Here is a 23,980-nt window from a genome sequence, read left to right as displayed (position 1 = left end):
ATTGTGACAGAAGTATTGACGCTCTGACAAAATATGGTCGGCTGCGCTTATTTTTGATGTGCGAGTAGCGGCGAGCCAGATAATCTCCGAAGCTCATTTCGAACCCGTTTCTTTATGCCGCTACTGGTGAATGGTTTCCCGCAGAGCGTCTCATTGCGGACTGCCCGTACCGAATTAGACCGGACATTTGGAGAAAGGATTTACTCTAATTCGCGTACAGAGTTGCTACGAATACGCGGTTGTCCGTTGGCGGGACAATGCCAGAAAGTAATCCGGCGGGAGATAAATCTATCTCGTTTTAACAACGATTCGCGATTCGCGTCCTTTCAAGTGCCGTCAGGCTTCAGCCGGATTTGCCGGAACCTGATCACTCTTATTCGACTCTGTGAAATTTGGCGCGAGAACTATTTTGGAAGCTGACATTGAAACCTCGGAAGTCTAGCCTGTTAGAACGTTAGACGTTGCTATAGTTTTACGATATAGCTAATATATATTTTTACGAAAGTCCCTATTTCAAAACTCACACTTAATTAGCTGTAATAGAAAAAACTCGTATTATTTCTCGTTGCAGGGATATGAGGTCGAAAAAGTTATACGGCTCGATGGCAACGCAAACACGGAAAATGTAATTATTGCTGTGCCATCAAAGACTAATTATCCGAACCGCACGCCTTCCCGAAGGCGTCCGGTCGTCACCTACGGTGCCAGTCCGCCGTTAGACACGATGATTAGAAGGCGCCTTTCTCCAATTAGTTTATTTCCAGTTGACCGTGGCCTCTCATTAACGTAGCTTCAACAGAAAAGGGTAAAAAGTGCCTTCTGCCGATAATTAGCGGCTGCAACGCGTGTCGAATTCATCGAAGACTTCAACACGCCGATTCCGCGTCCCTTTTTCGGTGAAGGGGTGGAGTTCTGGCAAAGTTTCGACGAGATTAGCCGGAATGACTGGACTGCGTGACTCGGACGCCATATGTCCCCGTGAAATCTCAACGCAACGGGTAGGTGTTTGCAAGCCGAAAATAATTAACGGAATCAGGCGTGAAGTCGTCATAAGGCAAGGATGGCGAGGAGTGTGGCGCCAATTTGCGAAATGGACTTTCAACCTCGCCGCAGGAGATTTGGAATCCTTTTTACGTTGACCAGATGTCGTGGTCTACACGGAAGGTGTAACCGATATGGCAGTGTTCTATTGGCAGATCTAAAGCAAAACTTTACTATGATTGACGTATAAATACACTATGAGAGACTTTGTTAATAGAAATCTGAGAATAAAATAAATAAAAATAGCAGAGAGAAGAATGCTTGTTAAATATAAAACATGTTACATTTTCTTACATAGAAATAAAGAAGAAAATCGGTTTATTTCCGCTAATTCGGTGGATCTATAGTCGTGCTAGTATTTTATATCCTTGACAACATCTGGACCCGACTCGAAGGGAGACAATAGATGGAGAAGTACAAAGAAACATAAGAAGAGGGAACTGTTGAGCGGCAAATTGGCTGCGAACCAATTCCTTCGATGCCACCAACAGCGCTAATTTGCTCATTACGTCGGAAACGTAACATCCTTATCACCTGCTTCCGTCATTTCCGTGCGATCCCCTTGATCAGCCCGAGTCCTTGGAAGTCACCGCGACGATCCTGGAATCTCGATGCCCGCCGGGCTGGCCCCTCTGGCAGCGAGCTTCCGGTTCGCGCCAGATAATGATAGGTCACAAATCTGAAAACCGTAGTTCCGAGCGGAGGGGAGAAAAGACCCTCGAGACTTCTATTATGCCACTATTTTACCGCGAAAAATCTGACCTGCAAACGTGCAGTAGATCGAGGGCAAATTACGTTGCCCCCGCAGGGATACATGCACCTGCTTCTCCCACAAGAGAATGGGATGCTCCTATAGATTCCACGATTCTTTATTTTGGGAGAGGGAGGTTTCTCAAGCGTTCATCAATGGTTCATTCTTTAGCTCTGCACACACAATAGAACACACTTCTTCGTACATATCAAAGTGTACATTAAAAAATTTTAATATTTCTACGACCACATTTCTCATATTATTTTAATTCTGCAATTACTATTAACAAAGCAAAAGGCGAATTAGGATAATATTATTGTGTTACTGTACATTCATGAGAATAGTTTTATAATTACTTATGACACATCTCCAAAAATAGCGTCGTCTTTCCCCGAATTTAAATAAAACCGGCCAACGCGTCTAAGAGTCACTTTCGTTTATTTTTTATTAGACTGTCAAAAAGCGAGCTTTTACTGCCGAAAATCGATGATTTGTTCCCGACGAGCTCAGCGGGGCGGCGAGCCGACTCGAGGCGAGCGAATCTCGTGTCGGTCGATGATTTACACACGCCCACGTAACGAATCTATTAATTATTTATGGACTTGCAAAATTTATTTGCGGCACGCCGCGGGGAACCGCACTGCCCTATGCCCCCGAGGGCCCTTCCTTCGGAATATGCGCTTAGCATAATGGCGATTCCTTTACGTGCTCTTATAAAGCTCGGAACTCATTCCTCGCCTCGAGCGCGTGTTATCCCCTTTTTAAAGGCAGGATGCGTCACATTAAAACGGCAGGTCGTTTTCATAAATAATTTTTAGTCACAATATCCTTATCTCGCGTTATTCGAGGATTATACTAATTTAAGCGCGCCATAATTCAATGTTTTTATTACGAAAGAAGTGGAAATGCGCGTTAAGCGTAAGCCATTAAGCACGAATGCGAATCCCGTATGAAAGAAGAATGAAGCAATTAAGTCGGTAGCGAAAAAACGGCAAAGGGAGATAGTATTTAAAAGCAATTCACGGTAAGCCCAACACCAACGAACGCGGGCGAATTCTTCGGGAGAGATCTCGGCACGACAAACGATCACACGCCCATTTGACGAAAAAGTCAAGCTCATCGAGTGCAGCGGCAGCGAAACGTAAGATGCACTTTTCTTGCCAGCGCGATGCTCCACCTTGGCATTTATGGTGTGACACGCCAATTGCCGCGGCAGATGTCTGACGTTGCGGCGACATTCCGTTTCAGTGACAATTTGACGTCTACGGAATTCCGAAATTACTTAGTTAGGGCAGCTCCGTTAGATAAATGCACCACAATGTTTGCCAATATCATTATACCCAATTCAAAAATTAAAGTAATAATAGGTATGTTGAATCTTCAATTTATAAACATAATATTAGGTACTAGCAAAAAATATCAGATATACAGTAATAAAGTTATAAAATACAAGGTGAATGAACAATTGAAGATATTATTATCGCAATTATCTTTCGTTTGAAAATATGAAGATATATTCTCGCGACTGAATTCGAGGAATCGCATCAGTATTCTTTCGAGGAAGTCGCTTAAGTCTCGTAGATTGTAATTAATTAACCATTCATAAATACATAGCAATTTATTCTGTCTGACTGCCAAGTAAGTAAAAACGCCAGCAAAACACAATCTCATTGTTCGCAGCAGCGAATTACCTTGAAAAATATCTTGATTACTTAATATTATTATATATAATATTATTATATTTGTATTCCTCATGGCGCTTCTAATCTCTTTCGTGAAAAGAAAAAATGATTCTCATTTGACTTCGTTAGAGAATTCTCGTCGTGCAAATCCGCGAAACGGCAAAGTGGCTCCAAAAGCAACTGCGCACTCGTGCACCATAGACGTAATAATGGCGCATCATACCTTGTTTGCTGCCACGCGCGTCTACGTGTTTCAATTACAAAATAATTATCGTGCCTATCTGGCGCTGCGAAAAGCACCGCTTAGTTTGAACGACGTTCCAAGATGTTGCCTTTGATGGTTTCCTTGGCCGGCTGGAGCGAAGCCGGCAATTCCGACCCGTCGAAAGGCAACCGGTTAGACTCGAAGGTACTTCGGGCCTCTTCTGAGATTCTATCCAGCAGAGGTTTGCGCAATCGGATCGAATTGAAATACGCGCAACCGTAGAATACGAACGTTAAGACCTTGATAGACGAACGAAACATGCAATCTCTCATAAAGAAAAAATGTACTCCAGCAATATATGTATTTAAGCTTCAAGGATACTTTGTTCTTCGTTACTTTGTTACATGCAAAGTAGATTGCGAATATAAGATGAACCTCGATTAAGGATTTTTTGCATGCGGCGAAAATCGCGGATGAACCGGTACGTGACATAAATCGCTGGCGAATTTTCTGAACGAAATCGCGCGCATTCGTCAGGTCTACTTAAATTACCCAATGAGGCTGAATCAGGCCGTCGGTTTTTCTCCGCGAGGTTATCGTAGTATCGGCGGCGAGAGAAGCGCAACAAAAAGCAAAATTGCCGTACTTACAAATGATGCGCCGAAACGAGCGACAAGGGGCACCTCGTCGTTGAAAAACACTTCGGCCGCGTGATCAAAGGATCGCTTTCGATTCTCGTGTAAGAACATAATTTGCTGTAGTTTTCCCCGCTGCCTACGTTGAAATCTCTCACTGTTCCTTTTATCGAATTATTTATATGGACGAGACATGTATATACTTGCACATTTATTTTTAAAGATAAAATATAGTCAAAGCAATCTTATACAAACGTTTAAATTTAATAGAAATATTCCAATGAATTGTAATAGCCAAATATTTATTTTCTTTGATAGGTCCTTTCATAACCTGACACCGATTGTGCGTGATGAGTGAACAATTATCCTCATCGAACAGTTTTAGTCATCTGTAGCAAATTGTAGCAGCTTAAGCATCAATATCGACATAATGCTCTCGTTTAATCACGATATTTTAACATAATTACATGTAAATTCTCAGCAAATCTGGCCACGTTGTGTGACAAGCGAACCGGTTTTAATGAGATTGACGTTAATTAACGGCCCGTTAATATAAATCGTCCGACATAGCAACGCAACTTGAAAGCATCCCGGTACACCAACCGACAGAATTTCAATTTAACGGAACGTAATCGTCCAAAATCTCATACGTTATCCGTGCGCGTGACAAGTAAGGATCATTAACACAGCGACGTTTAATAAGTGCTCTCATTAATTACTGCCGCGCCACACAGAATGCCACCGACAAACCAAGCCAGGTTTCATCGTATTAATGATTGTGAAAATCCGGCTCTGTTGCGATTAATTATTCTCGCAAGATAAATTAAAAACAATATATACACCGTTTCGTTTACAAAAGATTTCATGAAAAGGTAGGAAGTTCATGCTTTAAATAAAAGACTACGTTGATAAATTAAATTTTATATAAATACGAAATGAATTGACGGTGAAATAAAATTCTGATCTTAATTGCTTTCAATATTGACTTTCTTGCAGCCGATCAGCTTTTTATCAATGAAACTTGATCTCTTCGATCATGAAGAAAGCCGATCTGGGTAAGTGGTATTTTTTATCACACCTATGATACCCGCGAAAGAATGATACTCGCGAATGACGGGCAGCCGCATTAATTCTAATTAAACGGCGTCCATTCGCACGTCTGCGTTGCTCGGTGCCCCGATTGCCGTCGAATGTGTGAGGGGAATCGAGAGGGCAATCGACCTGATCCAGAAGGCTGGCGAGCAACTTTCACGCGCACGCGCTATGGATCTCGTTGCGCGTGCCTCTCTCTTCTGAATCTTCGCGAGCACCTGCGTCGCGTTGCGTGACTCTCCTCTCTTTTTTTTTCCTCGCAATCACGATCGCACGACCGCGATTTAACGTCAGGCTATACGATTGTCAATGCGCATCTATAGAGTGCTCGTCAAGTACTAACGATTATAAAATAATTAGGTCGTAAGATATGTTTTAATATCGTATATCATCTAACAAACGTAAAATTTAATCGTGCAATTTACTCTTTAATATTTAGTGTATAATATATCCCATTATATTTGCATAAAAAAAGATAAAAGAAATCTTATTTTATATATAACTTGAGAACAAACACAAACTGTAAAATGTAAATTTATTCGTAATTATAGGGAAAGTTACTTATATCATGATGAACCATGTAAGTTATGGACTGTAAACAATTTCATACGCGTACATAAAAAAACATCAACTCATGTCGATGATTTCTTTTCTATACAAAAAAGTATTTCTTAAAGTACTCAATATCTCTACAGTATCTTACAATCATAAGTTTTAAAATACACCCCGTATACGGCGAACTCGTTATGCCAAGAGCCGTATTTATATATAACGTACGACTCACCGCTTGCATTCATTAAGTTCGCATTTGCGCGGGTAATCGTACGTGGGAGCCATTACCGGCGATACTTCTTTATTTATTAACCGTATAACCTGAATACATCAGTTACGGGTTTTTTTTCTTACTGCGCGGGAACACACGCGGAAGCCATTTCGAGACGGTGAATTTTTAATGAGAGACGCGTGAATCGTGAAAATCGTCACCGAACAACTTGATTCGCATATCGAAGTAATTCATTTTACTTGCTCTATTAACATAAAGGTTCATGCTGATGAAACGCGTATGCAATCAGCGCGGAAAATACTGGGGGTGGGGGGAGGGATAATGACTTTTAATTTACAAGATTAAAGTCGCGAGGGAAATATGTTTGTAAGTGCTTCGGTGCAACGAAATCAAACGGAGCGACCTAATCAATCTCTATTACTTCGTACAAATCGTCATCACCGATAGAAGAAGCTCGTGCTCGGTCTGTTTCGCTCGGGAATGAATATGTATCAACGGTCGCGCGATGCCCCCCCGAGGACCGCTCTCTTTGAGCATATCCACGGACGGAACAGGCAGGTGTTCCGTTCCCGAGATCGTTCTCTCGCGTTTATGCGCGCACGTGCTTTATTGCTCCGTCTCTCGGGCACATCTCAGTGACTCCGGTGCTCGTCAATCAGCGAAGGATGCCGGCCGTCTCTCTTGATCTCTCTCCCTCCGCCCCGCCGTGCCCCGCGCGACTTTTTCTCGGGGGGCACACTGCTCACTCCTTCTCTCGTACGCGCATAAGGGGTCACGGCCCATGAAGCAGGTGCCCAAAACCACGACTCCACACGTGAACGTCCGGATGCACGCAAACTGACACGCACTCGGTCATGCGTGCATGAGCCGTTACGTAAATCTCCGCTTGATAGGTGTCGACCTTTTCCTCTCTCTTTCTCTTTCTCTGTCTCTCCGCTCTCTCTCGCGTCGCGTTATGAAGCTCGATATTTGTCATCGAAAGACGGTGTCGATATTTCGCAATGACGGAAGTCACGTCATAAACTGATTGCATCATAAAAAATGACATTCGTTTGCGAATAAATTACGAGGCTCGCTTGTATGTACGTCGTTATTGATTATCGTCATATCGTTCGTTAACATTCGTTGTAGCCGTGATGAGTGAGGCTCCGAAGCATCGCTGATGGAAAACAAAGTTTTTCAAAAATGATATCACTCTTGTACATCGTTTATCACTTATTACGTAAAACGGAAGGCTTAAGTAATGCATTAACAAAGCGTCAGCAATACGTTGCTGTTCGCTTATCATGCACGTTTCTCAAATTTCTATAGTTACTAAAAATTTCCTTTTTTCCGTATTCCGAGATTCCAGATGGAACAATATTGATTATCCTAATAATTTACTTGCCCTCGCTAGGTCGAGAACAATAGTGAGCGATTTATCGCGCTTCACTCCCATTAAGGAACGTATACACGCGGGCCGCGGTCCTAGAACTGAATATCGAGTCGCTGCATTCGCAAGACTTATGATCTCACTTCCCTGAATGAACATCGAGAATGCTTTAAGACGATGGTCGACATAAACTCACTTACGGGTCTTTGTCGCGCTGAACACGGCGCACGTCCGTCAGACCCCACGACGGGGACAAAAAGCGCCTGTCTACGTGGAGGCCGGTGTTGCGTTTCAGCTCGTCAAGATGCACGCTGCATTTACCATTAATCAACGCGCGGAGAGTAAATGATTACGCCGATGGCACTCACGGAACCGCTGGTGTTGGCTGGTGCTGGCCTGTGATTGGCGGACGGACGACCGATGACGGATGAGGGTTTAGCGATCTTTCTCATCTACTTAGCCTCGTCCTCTAGGAGATAAGTGGCCACATGGATGACGTGGTCCAAGGTGGCCCAGATTTCTTTCTGACAACCACGATGGTCGGATGGTTTACAAAAAGTGATGCGCTACAAATGGAGCAGTTTCTCAAGGTAGCGCGTAATAGCTGCGGGCGATAAATTGAAAGACACCTAGCTCATTACGCATATTGTGCATCATGCTGCGCGCAGGAAAATAATTTTCGATTCGCCCGGCGAGACGCGAGTTACATACGATTCGACTTGTTTTTCCCTCTCATTTGCGCGACGACGACACGTAAGAGAGCGTAGCGCGGCGCCTTCGCATGCACCTGTAATAACATCGGTGGGTTTATAGCGACGACCTATGACCCCGCCCGCGTTCGAGATATAGAGGCGAGCGATGCGTCGAAGGCAGCCGTGGTAATACATCGATTATCCAGTCATTTTTCCAGGCCCTTTCGTAGGCGCTCGACGCGTCCAGCTTCGTCTGAGCGTTACATGGAGGACGTGCACGTGTGCTAGTGGGTGTATGTCAGAGCTATTACATTCGGACTCGAGTAGACGGTGAATACCATGGGAGAGGGGAGCCCTCGGAGTGGACTATAAAAGGAAGATAGTATATACTCTTCTTTCCTCTCCATTATCTCGCTCCTTCTACCTCCTCCAGAGTATCGAGCGAGATGAACAGAAAAAGAGAGAGAAGAGAGGGGAGGAAAGAGTCTGGATGAAGCGGGAGACTGAGCGGCCATTGGCGTAAACTAAATATCACTGAATAAATTTTTAATACTATTAAAAATATTAACATATTAAAAGTATTAGATTATCTCTGAAATATAAATAGTTCGCTGTAGTCAATAAACTTTGAAATTATATAAAAGGCCTTCCAATCCGATAACGATTTCGAGCCGAAATGTTTGAGTTAATCCGACACGTAATTTAATTAAGCACTGCGGATGAGGCAAAACGATTTCACGTTTATCTTACGCATTTGCTGATATAAGGAACGCAGGCTCCTTTTCAGGGGCCTCTCGCCGATGTCCGCGCCGATGTCGAGGCGGCCTCGTCTCTCGCCATGCACATTAAGAGGTCACGCTCCGGCAGGTGGTGGCGCGCGTGATTCACTCGGTCGCTCGGTTGCTCGCCCGCTCTGAGCTAGGTACACCACCTCGATTCACTCACACGAGCAAGTTAATTGTCGCGAGGGACGTTGATTTAAAGCCCCACTAGACCGGTCCCCCTCGCCGAGATAATGAGTGGTGGGCCTGTGTGCAACGACCGGGACCTCGCGTGGCTTAGATTACGTCTCATCTATACTTTGCCGCCGACGTGCCTTACCGAGGGTGGATAGATGGAAGACGCCCCAAGAAGATAAGATCCATAAGTCTCGATCGAGCTTCTTCACGGTCGGAATCTTAGGGCAGTGATAATGCGAAATTGGTCTTAATGCAGTAAGCTTTTAGCTCACTCATCAACAAATTATTCCGTGATAAGTCCAGAATGGCAAGGGGCTACGACCGAACTAGATGCAGCTTGCTCGAAAATATGAGTAAGCTGCGTTCGGCATCGCGTTTCGAACGGCGCGAGCAGCAAAACCGTCAGGGCGGTCAGAAATCAAGGTAACAACGGCCACTCAGCCTGGAACTCCGCCGCGCCGCGATGCGAAGATGACACCGCCGCGGTCCGTGGCCCCGAGGTATTACCGGGAGCTCATAAATCTTCTTAAATATCTTCTCTATCTGTTCATCATCCGTACGCCGAGGTGCGGTCCCGAGTTAAGCCGCGCATCGAAACAGCTGCCGCTTAACAGTAGTTGTAATGGGCATGCAGAGTGCGCGGGAGTGCAATCAGACTTCATCTCGTTGCGGGGCTCTGACCGAGCATACATCACGCGTGCGTTCCTCCGGAGGCTGTCACGAGCGGCTCCCTCATTGTTCCCCGGTTACGGCCTCCGCGCCCCGTGGCCATCTCCGTCCGCTCGTTTTCGCTCTATTTCTTCCGCCCTCCGTCGAGGATTCAACGTTTTTTGCGGCCGGTGCGTACGCGGGGACGCATTAGCGCTCGGTGGTGCTCGAGGAATCCGTCTTAGGAGTTTCGCAAAGTGCATTCCTCTTATCAAACTAATGCCACGTTCTCTTTTTGTATTGCCGCATCCGCAGCAAGATTAATCGTAGCGATCCGATAGCCTTCCTTAATTCGAACGCGTACGCGCAGAATCGAAGGATCGGTAGTGCCGATAATGTTCTTCAACGTTACAGGTATTAAAAAGCAACGTAGAATTGAAAAAAAATTAACAAGTTGTAATTGTAGAACACGAAGTTACTCGTTCGCTCTATACCGCAAGACTCGGCAGAACGAAGCTTCGCGATAAGCAGCCTCGCGGCAGAAATAACGTTACCTCGATCTTGCAACAAGACCTTCCACTTCTTCGCGTACACGCGAAGATACCCGCGATACATCCCGATCGATACGTCGCGATCGAGAAGCCGTGCTAAAGGTTAAAGAATCCTCCTCGCGCGCGGCATTCTCCACGCGCGCTCGTCGTAAAGTTCTCCGTGATTTCTCTCTTCTCTTTCCGCCGCGGTACCGAGGTATCAAGGCTACACCTCTACCTCTACCTTCGCGGTAGGCGAGCCGAAGGTGAACACCGAGAGCCTCTCGATCGGACATGCCGCGAGAAACGGTTGCGCGATAGCGCCGCTGCCGCTCACGGATCTCCGTAACTTTTCCCGTTCTACCTTCTCGTCGATCTTCGTTCGTTCGTTCTCTCTTCCGCGATTTGTGCTTCACGCTGTCCCTCTTCTCGGAAGAGTCGCGGCGCGAGTAGGCGCAATCGCACCTGCAATTGCGAAAACGGGACGAGCGCGGTAACCGCGGCTGCGCCCGGTGTAACTTATTTCATGGGCGATCGCAGCATCTATGGGATATCGCGTTTGTCTCTGATATTTTAAATTCACGAGCATTTTATTCAAATAAACAGTTCATTCTATTTAATTACTGTAGATATTTTTTAATAATTATTCTTTTTCTTCCTCTCTCCTCTCTCTTTTTGTCCTACACCGTCAACGTATGATAAATTGCCACAAAAATAATAATTGCAACGAAATGGAAACAGTTTTACCACATGACAGTGCAGCGCATTGATCACAGATGCGGCTCGTCATCTTTCATTTTTCTCTTCTTTCTCGCGTACCTTATATTCCTCGTTCTCTCCTTCTCCGGACAATCACGGTGGGGTGTGTGCATACGATTGCGCTTCATTGCGGCACGAGCAGCATGTCAGGGACCGCACCTGTGCCCAGTCTCCTTCTTGCTCCTGAAAGCGACGTTCCCCACTTCTCTGTCTCGTCGCGGCTACCGACACCACTGTGCCGGCGATGCGCTTGTTAAAAGCGCCTTTCTCCGTGCGATGTTAACGACCATTGTCAAAACTGATCGAAACGAGAAACGCGTTGAACATATATGATTGATCGTAGTTTTATAAAGCTGACACGTAATATAAAATTAAAACTGCCCACATCACGAGCAGGATTCTAAATGGACCCGCATGCCTTGCCAGTAGTTATTACATTGTACACTTACGACAATAATAATCGCTGCGTGTATGTATATTCGCGATAAAGCGGTTGCAAATTGCAACAAAACGTCGACTCGTTGCCGTCGACTTGCAATCGAGACTGACGATAAATCTGACAAACGACTTTTATTACAAGAACTATGAAAATAATTGTTACAAACATCACCCTTACATTTATGTTTATAGAAAGTAATTTTGTTCAGTTTTGAAATTTCCCCAGAGACATCTTCGATCCTTCATCTTGCGACCGCCTCGGCGACGCTCGCAACGTCATTGTCACCCACTTGCCAAGATCGCGCATTTCCTATCTCCCCCCTATATTTTTCAAGGTGCATCTCCCGACCGTAAAATAGCTAATGCGATGGGGGGATGGTGTCGTCTATCTGGCTGTGCCATCTCGGACTGACTAACACCTTGGGTGGCACTGCGTTTAGTGAAGATATCACCGGCAGATCTAGGAACCACGCAGGACCGAGTATTTTGTTTGCTGTCACGGTGTGGTTCCACTCACGAGAGCGTAATTTATCTGCTCGCCCATAGACGGGCATCGCGATGGAGGCGTGTAAAGATTCGAGTACATGAAAAGTCTCAAGTACGACATCCGAGTCATCGTGAGTCGCAGGATCGCGCGAAATCGGTATATCGCTTGACATTCTGCGTCCTGTCGTTCCCTCGTTCGGCAAACGACCGCATAATCTCAGCGAGCCATAAAAATTTCGACAAGTATAATCAAAATGGATGAGATCCCTTTTTTTGTCGCTCTCAGAACGCATCTATTATTCTGTAATAGGAGAACTCGTTTTCCAAAGGCAAAATCATCGCTGGAAGTCTTTCAGAAAACAAATATATCGCATTCTGAGAAAAAAAACGTTCACCATTAACAGAAGAATATTTCAATTTCTTTAACTGATTATAGAAACCGAAAGTATTGACGTTTCTTAATCCTAAGAAATATTAAGATGAATAATTAAAAATTCGCAATTGTGTTATTATTGTTCGTGACGTATATTGGAAATACGTTTGAAGCGAAAAAAGTTACGACTACCGAATGTAATATCGGCGATAAATAATGCAAGGCTCCCCGTTGTCGCGATGCTCATACTGGAGCATTAAACGGCTGAAAAGTTCAAGAGTAGGGGGAAGATGCGCTCGCTGTGAGCGAGGAACGCGGTCTTTTGCCTCGTCTTCTCTTCGTTCTTCAAGCAGCACCTGCCATGACTCACCGCTCGGCTCCCCCGCAAAACTTTGCCGGATTACAAAGACTTAAATACCGCTCGTCCGCCGAATATATAGGGCCATAAGGAATATACGACGCCGAATTCGCGACGCCAAGATTCCGTGCCCGTGGCGGTAGAAGGATTCGCAGCGGAGCAGAAAAAAGGAGGACATTTTGAAAAATAGTCGTCATTCCGCGGGATTAGCGATTCGTTAAGATTATAGCTCGTAAAAATTGCAAATCCTCGACGCCGAAGGGATTTGAAAGGTTATCGGTCTACCGGTGGATCAGGGTCGGTCATGTACGCGTCTTTTTTATCGTAGAACTGCATGCTACGTTTTTTTCGAGTTGGAATATAAAAATAAATAAAATAACAATGCTTTGGAAAAGAGAGATATACATATGAAATTGATTTCCAGATTTAACTCTTAAATTTCTTTTCTTATATTTTTTATACATTTTTTTTAAATCTGTAAAAAAATATTATATATTGCTTTTTCATGCTTATAAGGTATAGCAAAGAAATCATGTGTCGAGAATTGTTTTTTTTTTTTTTCATCGTTTGAAATCTCCGCTATGCTGAGATATCCCGAAAGTTCGTGCGAGGCACACGCATTTTAATCATTTGTACCAAAGAATGATGACAGCGAATAGTGACTGGCGGCATCGAAGGCGGCTCGTTCGAAAGCCGCTGTTAGGCGAGCCGGCATGAGGTGGTAGCAATTATTATCTGATTTTTTCTCTCATTACCCGCGCGCCCTGAAGAAAGCCACCCGATACGGGGGAAATGCTCGAAGACGAAGAGAGGCGGCCGACTCTTGCCTCCGGGGATAGGGCATAAGGATGAGAAAAAGGAGAAAGAGAACCGGCGCATGACCCGGCGAGCATGTAGCATCTTGCCGACGATGCTGCTCTTCTCGCGCTGCTACGTTGCTCTATTCTTAGACGATGGGACAGGTGGCGGAGCCGCGTACGCGTCTCTCTTTGTTCCTACATATCCTATATATCGTTGCCTCTTACCCGTCGCACTCTCGCTATTTCTCCTATCTAGTTATGGAATTCCGCGCGACTCCGTATCGCAACTTCAAGCACCGGCAGATGTTTGCGCGTGGAGAATGTTATAACGTAAGAGAACGGTTGGTATAACGTTGTACCTTTGAAAGTTTCACATTACTAAAATGAAAAGATTGCAAAACTGTCACAACTGACCGGGTGGAATAATGTAACGAATTGATAACGTGAAAATCTAATTTAACTTTCAACTAACATTTATCAAGGAAGAAATAACTGTAAAAATTTTATTACTACGCAAACGCGACTTTTTCACAAGTTTAACTTTATACTTGCCGCTGATTTAACGAGTTGCCATTTACCCACTGTTTTCTTTACAGTTAACCGTTTATTTTCTTAAATCACTTGAAGTCAGTTTTAGAATAAGTTTCCAATCGTTTCCCTACCTTAAATATTTTATCTCTTTCACTCTATTGTCGGTTACTCAAAGACGACGTCATGTTGCCAATGCAGAAATCTCTTGCAAAACGTAAACAATTAGATTCGCACAGTTGTCCTTAGGTTGGACAAAACACCGGAGAGTCCTATTATTGTAACCCGACAGTTTCGCTTTCTTTCGCAGATTTCTGTCGGTCCACTTTGATCGCACGGCAGACGAGTCCGCCAAATTATTTCGTAGTATGCAAATCCATGGACTGGTGACCTATTTCTGGTCATTTAATACGAATAAATTATGGCAAAGAGAAGTTACGTAACCTTTGTGTCGAATGTAAGGCAATGTCAAGCAGCTTTTGAATATTACTAGTGAAACATGACAATGTCGTCTATACGGTAGAGAAGTTTGATCAGCCAGTTTTTCATGTCAGACATTATTCACGATCTTTTGTTTATTCACAGTCGGATTGTACTCTGCAACTGTAAAAATAATTATGTTAAGAAAATAATATGCATTAAAAAGGGGAAAGAAAAAATATTAAAACGCTGTATTAAAAAAAGGGAAGGGTAATTTAATCCTATTTCCTGTCAGTAATCCTACAGCGTTCGAGAAAACATTGTAATACGTGTTGCTCGTGAGGTCGCGTCGAGGAGAATACGATCCTGTCATCAGTCCCTAGGGTCCGAAAGTCACGTCACGCGCAGGGGGACCAAGTGAGTCCTCTCGACTCCCCGTCGAAAAATAAACTTATGTGCCAGACGGAATCGTGCATTTTACTTGGTACACGATATTTCGTGAGATACTTGTAAATACTGGAAAACGCGATTATTTTCTCAGAGCCCGTCACCGACTGGACGTGCCGGGGACACTAAAGCAATCCTTGACTTGGTCGTCCCATGCCCGGGGACATCATTATTTTTCTACCACAGAGAAAGAGAAAGAGGGAAAGAAAGAGAGAAAGGAAGAAAGAAAGCGCGGGCGACCATCCGTCAAAGGAATCGCACGCCGATGAAGATTCCCCTCTCGGACCAATAAAAACAAACTTCGCCATCCGTAGCCATTCTCGCCGAGTCCACCTTCGGGCTCTTTTCTTGCCAGTCAGGCACCTTCGAGCCCCGCGATCCTAAAACAACTGAATCGCCGCGGCGGCGGCGGCGGCAGCGGTTTCCTCCGCGGCGAGACACACGACATATGACGAGAATATATTGATGATTGCGGCAAGCTTTGTGAAGATTCAACGTGTGCGCTTAATATTAAATTTAACGTAACGCACCGCTTTTGTAACCATCAATGCTGATCAACCGCTGAAGATAAACCGTTAAGATAGCATTGGCTGCCAAAACGAAATTGATTAACCCGTTTGCTAAGCGGGTGGCGCGAGGCGAACTCCACGCACGGCCGAAGCATGATTTATTGCGCGTAATAACGTAACGCGTTGTCCCGCATCAGCAGCATCTGGAAACCGGACTCGCTCCGAGTCTTAGACATTTAATTCCGGCCAAAGTAACGTTTGCCCAACATAAATGTTAATAGGCTACGCGGACCCGTTAAGTAATGTTTGCGCTTATCGGCGAATTTAATTAATGGAACGTCCTCTCGGCTCCCACCGATCGCAGGTAGGTAGGAGCCAATTTATCACGCGAAGGCGTGGACACACGCGCTGGTGCACAATTAATCGAGTCCAGCTAGTGACATTTGAATCGCGAGCCAGGTAGACCGCATACCGTCGAGAGAAACCGAGAGAAAAAAAAACATTAATTCGCAATAAAGTTCTCCGCCGCGCATCCGGCGAGCTTCATTATGCGGGACGCCGCGAGATTTAAGAAAAAAGACACCTTCCCCCCTCCTCCCCCGGTGGTGGGGTGAGAGGTTAAGAACCACGGAATAGCGAACTGACGGCCGTGTGGGAGGACATTATCTTCACCGTAGCCGTTCACCATCGTGACATCGGGACACGTTGCCCAGCGTGACTCCGTATTATTTGGCGCGGCAGTCGCATACAGAGCCCCATGACGCGGCTCGAAGTCGTTAGGCACCATTCAAAATCACCTTAAGTCGCCATCAAGTAGCGACTATTTTGTCCTCCTCTCCTGGAACCACAGAAGAGTTCCCACTACTTACCCCCGCGCCGTCCCTCTCGCCGTCCACTCTCCCGCCGGATCGAGGAATTATAATTTGAGCGACCCTTGGACCATGAGGAAGGACAACATGAGCTGCTGATGCGAGAAACATTCCACCGACTTGACGTCCTTCGTCGAGAAAGAAGCGCGAATTGGAGAAAATAATCTTTTCGCGATTCCCCTGTGCGTGTGCGTATAGGTGCGCGTGCGCGCACAACTGTGTTGTATAAGATGTGTGTGAAGATGGAAGATAACTGAAATCTATCATTTTCTCTGAAAAGTCATCTAAAAACTCGTTTATTTAATATGCTATTAAATAAATGAGTAGGTATACATGATAAAAGAAGCTGATGTATTACAAGAACTGTGTACAATTTGTTTGACTCTTATACTATTGAACGCATGTCTAAATGTAGTCAGTGTTACTTTTAAGATTTCTTTTTTATGATGTGTACTATACCCACAGAGAGAGAGAGAGAGAGAGAGAGAGAGAGAGAGAGAGAGACATTGTAAAATAAAAAAACAAGCATTGAAGAATAAAGAAGCTAAGACTAAGCTGATATTAAAACTCATCTGCTGCCATTTATGTATGCCTGCATCTCGAAAACACGCGTTTTTTATACATTTAATATCTTACAGTGCGTGTCACACTTTCGCCGACGTTACTTTATCCTCACTACTTCGTTATCTCGGCAAACGCTACTTTAGTAGCATTGTCGTTAAATCGTACCTACGGTAACGCCGCACTAAAAGGGTCGGAGGTCATAAGCGAATCCTTCGTTACTCTTCGGTCGTGAGTATCGATTAGCGCCTTCGATGGCGGACCATCGGCCGCCGCCGCCGCTTTGTAGCCACGTCGACGAGATTTTACGAGCCGGCCGGTGGGAATATGTTCTACAGAATTTAAAGCTTTATCTTACACTACCACGTGCCCGACGGAATATCACGGAATTTTTGTCAGAAATATTTCCTCCGCCGCTCGTAAACATTCTGTCGACAGCTGGAATCCCGCGTCACATCATAAAAATTGGAAACCAGCGACCTCGTGAGTCCGTATTGACTTATGATCTATTATCGAACAAAAAAAAGAAGAATAAATCTTTTTTAAGTCTCATCAGTCAGATAAAGCGTCAATAATTTTGCATAATTGTCTATAGACCACGTATGAAACAAATTTCAAATTCTTCCGTATTAAATAATGAATGTCTTTCTTACGTTTCCACTTTTTATTTCGAAGACACAGTAACTGCACAAAGATTAAAGAGAGTCATCTTCACGAGCGATTTCGAACATTTCCTGTCGGGAACCGGTACCCCTCTCGCGTTCCCTCCAAAATCGCGCGATATTTATAGCCAACCGCATACAAAGGTCCGTAATAAAAATTCTCCATGACCACAAAATCTCACAAGCGAGCTATTCATCGCCGCGCCCTGTCTCAAGGTATAAGACTCATCATTATTCGTTGATGAAGAGCGTCGAGAACGGTGACGGGCAGCATTCGCTGTCTAAAACAACGCGTTCTTTCAGGTCTCCCCCACGCGATAGACCGACGCGAGGAGTCGTTCACAACGAGAGGAAGACAGGGGATCACGTTGTCGGTCGTTGGTTTAGATTCATCGCGGCTGCGTTCCAATACAAGGACATCGTTATATACTTCGATTAAAAGGATTCGGCTGGCTAGCTTTCGAATTAGGAATTCCACGATCGTTTCGGCCTTTTGCACGTCCGTAATATTAGGGAGCACTTCCTTTCCAATCTCCGGAAAAGAAATCGAGACGTCCTTGATTCGAAATGGTACTCGGCTGCTTGGCGGGCAATACTTATCAACGACGAGGGTGGATCAACTCTGAAAGCTAGCGTGACCAATTCTCATGGAATTCCTTCGAATCCGAAATATATACTTGAGAGTTCTGAGCGGAACAGTCTCTCTATCCAGATGCCGTCTTTCCAGTTAATTGGGTATAAATTGGATCTAATCTAATTCCAATTAAAGCCGCAGGATTCGCCGCGGATATCTTATTTTTTCCTCGATAGTACCTTTCTTAGAAATGAAGTTTATATACTGACGCATTTATTTGTACGACCTTCACTCTGTGAATTAGAAACTTTTAATTTAACTTTTTCTTTTTTGCATTACTAGCTGCAGCGATTTATTGCTATCGAATAGAAAATATTGTTTGCAATTATCTACAAGAAATGTGAATGTTGATGTATTAAAATGACAAATCATGCATTAACTATTTGTATTCATTATTTCCACATCAAATAGGAGTCATATAGAGATAGAGCGTCATATTTCTTTCATGTGTAAATAACCGCAGGTTTAATTCAAATCCGATTCAATCTCGAGCCAGAGATCACTGCGTCCACCTGAAGAGCCCATCCGTAGAGCGCAATTTCGATGCAATCCGAATCTCGAGTCGTACAATGTCCCGACGCGTTCTCTTCATCCCTACATGTACATTTAGTCGTGCCACCTGTGCGCCTGTAAATCCGGTTATAAAAAGATCCACCGCGTTTAGAGACCAGCGCGACGAGAGTGTGCGTGAGAGGGAGAGAGAGAGAGTGAGAGTGGATTCACATGGAGCAGTTCACAATAAGCGGTGCTTTCTACGCGAGATACGAACGGAGACCACCGGTCAGGCTCGTTCTCCGACGAGTAAACGCGTCTCGAATTGAAACGGCCTCACGCGATGGGATTTAATTCATTTTCAAATCCCATGATCCATGAGAGAACCATGAGAAATCCATCCAGCCGGAAAAAAAATTCATCCGCTCGCTCCAAATAGATGCACCGCCGACGATCCAGATCTATCTCATTATTTCAGAAGACTCGGAATTATTCACGGGACCGTGACTTTCGCAGTTAATCCTCTCGCGTAACACGGCGTTCGAATAAGCTGTTGAACGAAACCGGAATCTAAGCAAGTTCTCTCATTATAAAAATCACAAATAAATATAAACGACGAATGTAATATTGACGACGAGTGAGATGTCCTCATGAATATTTTGAAAGCCGATACCTTTGTACTGTATGCAATGATATTCGCGTGGTTTTCAGCGGTCAAAGAGATTCAATTTCGGTCGCGGTGCGACGGGAAAGCGGGCGTACGTGTCAATTAAAGCGGGTCGCTCGCTCGCTCGCTTTCATGCGCTACGCAGCGTGCACTTGATTAACTCCCGTTTTCGCCCGTCATTCGCGAGTATCTTTTCCTCGGCGATCCCAAGCACCGATTCTGCGCGTTTATACGTCACGGCGGGCAGTCATTATGTGGTTAAGGGGATACGCGGACCGCTACAACTTGATCGATTATTCAACGGTATCGCGCGAGCCGGCCATCGCGCCACCCGGAAAAGAGTCAATTATTCGATGGATCTCTTTAACGAGCCCCGCTTTTGTAGGTCGAGACTCCTCGGCTTGTCCAGGCCCAAGACTTTACGACCGATGTTCGATATTTCGAACGGCGACCGAGCGTAATAAACCGAAAGTTCCATCGTTCACGAAACTCCTATGCACCATCGCTGGCGCATTTCCGCGTAATGAGAAGGCACGCTGAGAGAAAATGTTTAATTGCTGACAGTGTAACAAGCACGTAGCCTTTCGACGGTTAATTTCGTTGGCCGTTGGCCAGCCGATGACCTCGAAACGTGCAAGTAATGCGCGAAGGTTTGTTTCCGTCTTTCTCCGCGGCGGGCGTCGTACGGTTCTCCGGTCGAAAATTCATACGGGTATAGTGTGCCATGCGCGACTCTCGTTATTGAAATTAACCAGCGTGTAATCAGCCCGTAAGCACGATACCTTAAACGGATGGGCAAGGCGCGAAATCTGCAGTTTGTGGGACAGCCGCATTACTCTTCGGGTACACGCGGCGTAGCAAGGTGCGAAAGCCATATTTGGCAATGCTTCGATAAATCTGCGCCAAGACAGAAACGAAACCTCGATGTCCAATCTTCTTATTATTGTCCGCCGCTTTCTTCCCGTTTATTGCACGACTGTGGGTCCAATTCGGCCCGTACGTGCGCTCCTGGGATGTCTCTTTTAATTGGTTTACCATAAAAGCGATGTGCGCACGATCGAGTTGCTATTATAGTGAACTTAACAGATGGACAGCTGCTGGTGAACTTAACTGATGGAAAAAACAATTTTACGAAATTCCGCTAAATTATTTTTATAATAAAAAATTACTTACAAAGAAATATATTCTATCATAAAATTAATATTTCTTTCTTGCTATACAAACATTATATTTTGGACATCTAAATGCACTACTGGAATGTACAATTTTATTTGATAAAAATTAATTTTTTCAAAATAAGATTTGCCATCAACAAAAAATTTCGCATACAGACGAAAATGAAACCTATATGGTATATACAGGCCCCAAATTTCATGGAAAGTTTTTGAGATCGAATAAATGCGAATGCTCGTCTCAGTTCAAACACATTATCTGTAATACTCTTTAATGCGTTCCTCTTTTAATGCAATTTAATTTACAATCTCGCGAATCTTCGCAGATTTGGCGAATCACTGTTGCTGACCAATTATTAATCCATCATTCTTACGAAGAATGTAAGCACCTCATGCGTTTTTTCGTCTCTCAGCCACTTCGTCCGATTTAATTTGGCCGACGCGATCTCATGCACCCGAAGCGTGTGATCGCGCTCGATTATGGTCACGGCACCTGCTTAAGCCGTCTTCGCACCGCCCGCCCGTGGCAAAAAAGTCTCATATGCTCAACTGAGTGGTGATTACGAATGCGATTCGCGTGCGGCAACGACTTGGCGATCCAGCGCGTCCAGCGTTTCATTGAAATCCGCGGGCCGCGCCGAAAAGACGTGCTAATGAGCAAGACGCGTGGCTGATTACAGAGCGGCATGGGAAACGAGCGTTTGAGAGGAAGACGCGCCGCAAAGCACGCTAAGTGGCAAAAGAACGGCCACCTAGCGAGCGTCGCAAGCGAGCGAGCGGGCAAATCCTTTCCTTCGGAAGGTGAGAACCGAGGGCCGATAGGAGGTCGCCAGATGTCCCGTGACGACATCGTCGATACGTGAAGACCGCCAGGAAAGTGTCATAATCTCGGGCTTTGCTTGTGCCAGCTGGCTAATTTCCTATGCCGCCGAGAGCGCGACGCAAATGACGCTCGGCGGAACGTGTAATGCGGATAGCCGGGCAACGATGAAGGCGGGAACGGGATCGTACAAGGCCGCTTTAAGGTCTTTATATGCCCCGACATTTCAATAGTATACATTTTTGCATCGGCAATTATAATACGATACGCTGGCGAGGCCAGGTGAAAAATTCCTAAAGGGACGCAAGATGCTTTGTCGGAAAAATTGGTAACCGGACGTTTTTACGTAATCTACTTACGTCGCAAGAAATTTCTACCAGAGAATCGCAAATTGTAAGATATACTGACGACGCTGGAAAACCTATTCGAAGACGCTGAGAGGCCAGCAAAGAAATTGCAAGGCCTGTAAAGAAATTTAAATGTTGATTCACACCATTAATCTAAACGCTTATGGAATGCGTTATTAGCTACGCAGAGTGTGAAATGCAACGCCACTTATCAACGTACATCGGAACAGGAAGCCTCCGTGGCCGTGTACAAATCGTTTATACACAATATATGAGCTACTTGACAGCTCTATTAGCATGATTATTCTTTGCCACTATGTTACCTCGCGTCGCATGTTGTCTAATAGCCGTGTATGCATACAGATTTTCACATCGCGATTAATAAAATGATGATCGATAGCAAAGTGATTTTCGTAGAATTTTTAGAACTACGAAATTTATTCCCAGATATATTGAATCGCGATATTATATGTTTTCCTTTCAGAGACTAAACGTTGAAAATTAGTTTCTAGTCACGTTATATAATATTCGCAACTTCCACGTAAGTACCGTCATTTGTTCACAGCAACGAGTAATCTGAAACTCAAGTTGAAACAACGAACAGTTTCATATTCCCTCGAAAGTTGGATGTGCAGAGGACGGAACTTTCGCAGAGAAGTAAAATAGCTCGTAGAAAGTTCCAGGAATGTTGGAACTAGGAATTACTTTGCGGAAAGTCTTGACAACTGACCTACCGGTCAATTGTCCATCCAGTATTACAATTGAAAGGCACGGCACACCCTTTTCCCCAAGTTCCTCTAATCTATTCGAGCAGCGCGGTCAGGCACGGGCTATGGTCCCATTCACAAGCTCGTGGTAGTCACAATGGCGTGCCTGCTACGTCTATCTGAGCCACGGGGTTATCTAGGGAAATCCTCGACTGAAATACCGGTAGGTTTCATTGAGCCTCAGCCACTGCGAGCAATTTCGCAGCGGCATTGACTGCGATCTAAGGCGACACTTGGCAAGCTGAATTGGCAGGAAGCCCGACGCCGCTTAACTCTTCTTTCAATGAGATTATCGTCGGTTACTCGGGGCCTCCTGCCACCGAGCACGACTTCATTCGCATTGTCGCGCGACGCGACTACGACACGACGATTCATGAACGGCGGTGGTGAAATGCGAGACTATCCGGGGACTGATTCCGAGAAGAGCTTCTAAGTGTCTGAAGTGGGTGATCGATAGCAGTTGCCGGGACAATCGGAAATGGTTTCGAGGCTATCATTCTTCGCCTCACTCAAATCACAATGACTTTGTCGTGAATTATTGTTCTCGATCGCAATTACAGCGCGTTACACCCTCGCTCGTTGTACTCTGAAGGAGCCAATTAGCGACGAATATCAATATCGCGGAAGAATCAAGAATTACACTCCGTAACTTTATTATTAAATTTCTCTCCGGTTTTTCGACGCGACCTTATTACGATACCTCGCGGAGCGATTTTCGCGATACTCCGCCACGCACGTGCTTTCTATTATTCGTCGTTAATGAGTTTTAAGAGTTCTAACGATGAGCTGTCCGTGTATGCCGAAGGTTGCACGTGAAAGGCTTCTAATGGATACCTAGTCGAACCACAGCCGTTAGCCACTTACCACAAGCTCCCTCGCGTTTAGCACGTTTAGCACCGGTCAACTGACCGCGTAATCATCGCCGTATGAGCTGGAATAACGCCAGGAACGCGCCAGTCTAAGTGAATTAGTGGTGCGTGCCCGGCACTTTTATTTTTCTCTCGCTTAGCTTTTCGTTAAGCGCAGGCGCTCTAATGGTTCGCCATTTACGCGGACGCTTAAGAGAACAATGCCCCCGATGTATCGATTTTCGCCAGTTCCGACAGCGTCTCCTCGGCGTATCCTCTCGACGCGAGTTGACGCGGTTCAAACGGATTTAAAATTCAAATGCATCGTTGAACGAGTATTTATCAAATTTCACCTACAAAAATTATCACGGAGACGTTGTCGCACGTCCCGTTACGCGTGGAATTGACTTTCCATGTACACTTGCGAATTGGGGGTATAGGAGGATATCTCGAAGATATTCTAAAGCTCGTCATTAGTCAACGCCGATAGCTCGCGAAGAAAGAAGACCCACTAAGACGCGAACACTTCACGCACAATCTCACTTCGAATCGCGCGACTAGTCGAATTTGAATATAATCTCTCGTCGCTTTGACAACTCTGCGCGTATTCCTAACAACGTATTATCATAGAT

At 45.0% G+C, this 23,980-nt stretch overlaps 1 long non-coding RNA gene across 2 annotated transcripts in view; it reads left to right on the top strand.

Annotated features, from left to right (window-relative positions):
- The window catches only part of LOC139812787 (uncharacterized), a 48,063-nt gene that overhangs the window by 14,437 nt on the left and 9,646 nt on the right, over window positions 1-23,980 (top strand). The window contains exon 3 of one of the 2 annotated variants that reach the window (XR_011731937.1): window positions 572-1,291. The exons of the other annotated variant lie outside the window; for it this stretch is intronic. This is a non-coding gene — a long non-coding RNA (uncharacterized lncRNA). Of the gene's footprint in view, window positions 1-571; window positions 1,292-23,980 lie in introns of those variants that run through there. 2 annotated transcript variants of the gene reach the window in all.

Source organism: Temnothorax longispinosus, chromosome 5, assembly GCF_030848805.1.
Source record: "Temnothorax longispinosus isolate EJ_2023e chromosome 5, Tlon_JGU_v1, whole genome shotgun sequence".
Taxonomy (NCBI): domain Eukaryota; kingdom Metazoa; phylum Arthropoda; class Insecta; order Hymenoptera; family Formicidae; genus Temnothorax; species Temnothorax longispinosus.
This window is presented reverse-complemented; position numbering and strand designations above follow the sequence as displayed.